Raw genomic sequence first — 2704 nt, 5'->3', positions numbered from 1 at the left:
TCAGCGTGTTTCGGTCGGAACCCCCCCGCTGAGTTGGTGAAAAAGCCACACGTTACCCTCCACCCGAGGGTTGCTTTTGGGACTCCGGCCGCTAGGCCACGCTACCCTCCACCCGAGGGTTGCTTTTGGGACTCCAGCCGCTAGGCCATGCTACCCTCTACCCGAGGGTTGCTTTTGGGACTCTGGCCAACAGGCCCTGCCGCCCCGTAGCCGAGGGCTGTGTTCCAGACTCCTGCGGTTAGGCCGCGTCTCCTTGAGGAAAAGGGGACGTCATAGACTTTGGCCGCTAGGCCATACTGCCCTGGACCGAAGGGCTATTTGACAGATGGTGGCGGATAGTCCACGCCACCCGCAACTTAGGGGCGTGGACCGTCACACTGTCAAAGAAGAGACGCAAGAATGACCAAAGGATTAGAAAACCTGCCTTAATGAGAGACTCAAAAAGCTCAATCTATTTAGCTTAACAAAGAGATATATAGTTAATGGGTGATTTGATCACAGTCTATAAGAACCTACACAGGGAACAAGTATTTGATAATGGTGTTAGACCCGCAGCAGGGTTCTCCATACGGGATGGGGGAGCAGTCAGGTACCAGACACAGTATTGGTATGTAATACTCTAAGTACTCTTTATTGCTTACAAAATAAACCTCATTCACTCCACATTCATACACCAAACATACTACACCAGAGTCCGCAGATCAGAATGAAGTCCAAATGGCTAGTCGAGGTTTGGTCAGATCAGATGAGATGCGGGGAGCCGGTGGAAAGACCACATCTATATCTAAACAGGGCTCTGGGGTTGCTGAAAGACTCCAAATTGCAAATGTGTGAAGCCTCCATTTATTATCCACTTTGTGATGCCATTAGTCTTTTGTCTCTGTTGTTTGGGCCTTTCACCCACAACTCAGTTCCAGGCAGGCCACCATGATCCAAGGCATGCCATTTCCTCCAATTCTTACACATTTTTTTTATAGCAGTCCAGCTGGTGTTGTTTCTTTATCTGCTGATTCTTCATATATTTCCCAGGGACATAACAAAGTTGTTTTGTACAAATAGTCCTTGACCACTTGAAATCTTAAGTTCTTGCTTCAGTTGCCAACATGCAATGCACATACATATGTCGAATACACTCCATCCACACTAGGCCCTGATGGCCTATAACACATTATGTGGATATATGGATATCTATATATAGAGAGAGATATATAGATATATACATATCCCAACAATGGGTGTAACACCCTGGCACCCCAATATTCACCACCGTCATGTAATTAGGATATGTTTTGCACAAAGTATGCCTTATAAGGTATCATTCTTATAAGATCTTAGTCTTGATCTGCTAGACATTAATATCTCATTGGACTGTATGTGTTATCATCATATGTGAAGTTATGAAGTTTGGCTATGTATGTGTTACTGAAACATGTTGTGAGGTTGAAAACACCCACAAGCAGACTTTCAGGTACAACAGTGTAGAAGGGTTTGGCCGCATTCATCCCTCTCCAGGGCGGTGGGGAACCAGACCGCCTCGCTACGTCCATCGGGTTATTTCGGGGGAACTAGCCTGGGCACGGGGTTTCATGCCATGGCAATGGTAGAGACCAACAAACAGCTCTATTCTGCAGACCCAGGCCCTAGTTCAGGGCGGGGCAGTCGAGATTCTTTGGCTCAGGCCCTTAAGCAGGGGCTGAGCAAACAGTTTAACACAGGCCCTAGCCCTGGGTCAGGGAGGGACAGTAGAGAGTCTATGCTTAGGTCCTTATGCGGGGGCTGAGCAACCAAATGAGTTCAGGAGGCCTAGGCCCAGTCTTCAAAGGCCCTGGGAGAGGGGGAGACTGTGACCCGCATGCTGGGTGGCAGGAGGGAAGCAGGCCCACCCACTCCACTGTGTCCCAGCCCGGGGCCCTAGCAGCGGTAGACGACCTGCTGCTCTGTCAGTGGGGATCCTGGCCGCGGCACACTGACATCGGCTCTGGGTGTATTGCAGCCAGACTAGGGTCGGCTGCCCCCGGGCTGCTTCCTACCTCCCCCTCTAGAGGTACCTGCGTCTGGACGGTCTCCTCCATGGAATCAAGCACCATGGGCTCCTCAAGGTACTCGGTGAGCGGTAGGCTTGGCAGCTCCTCTGGGTAGCTTGCCACAGGCAGGATTAACAGCTTCCCCAGGGTCTGGTTGGCATCAGGCCTCGGCTGGTCTGGCCAGTCCTCGGGTCAGTCGCAAACTGCAGGAGTCTCCCAACTGGGAACTAGGCCACAGGCGTCTGGCTTCTCTAGCGGCCGGGCCCCTAGTGAGCTCTGGGGTTGGGCCTTTGTACTTCCTGTCCTGCGCCCTGACCTCTGGGAGTCGGGCGCAAGCTCCACTGGCTCCGCCCACTTTGGCGTCCAGAGGGGCTCGTCCCTCTCTGGGGCGGCGGGGAACCAGACCGCCTCGTTACAAACAGTAAAAAGGCCAAACAATGTTAATGGATTAAGAAATGCACACAAGCACAAGGATTACCCCAGGAACTGTGTACAATAGAAACCTCTCAGAGAAAGCACTACACAATGGGAACTGTTTGACCCAGGTCACAGCAAAAGAGCTTTCCAGAAAGTGGGAAGAAGATATAAAAGGGGAGAAATGACATCATGATGGTACCTCACTCTCCCTACAACACCACACCTGGAATCAGCTGAGGAATAAAGACTGAACGGGGGGGAAG

The 2704-nt window shown here is 51.3% G+C and overlaps 1 pseudogene; it reads right to left on the bottom strand.

Annotated features, from left to right (window-relative positions):
• Positions 1-2087, bottom strand: part of LOC112121641 — a 12518-nt pseudogene extending 10431 nt beyond the window's left edge.
• Between the last annotated feature and the right edge of the window lie 617 nt (positions 2088-2704).

This window comes from Terrapene carolina, unplaced genomic scaffold (genome assembly GCF_002925995.2).
Source record: "Terrapene carolina triunguis isolate 2854851 unplaced genomic scaffold, T_m_triunguis-2.0 Scaffold29359, whole genome shotgun sequence".
In the NCBI taxonomy this organism is placed as follows: Eukaryota; Metazoa; Chordata; order Testudines; family Emydidae; genus Terrapene; species Terrapene triunguis.
This window is presented reverse-complemented; position numbering and strand designations above follow the sequence as displayed.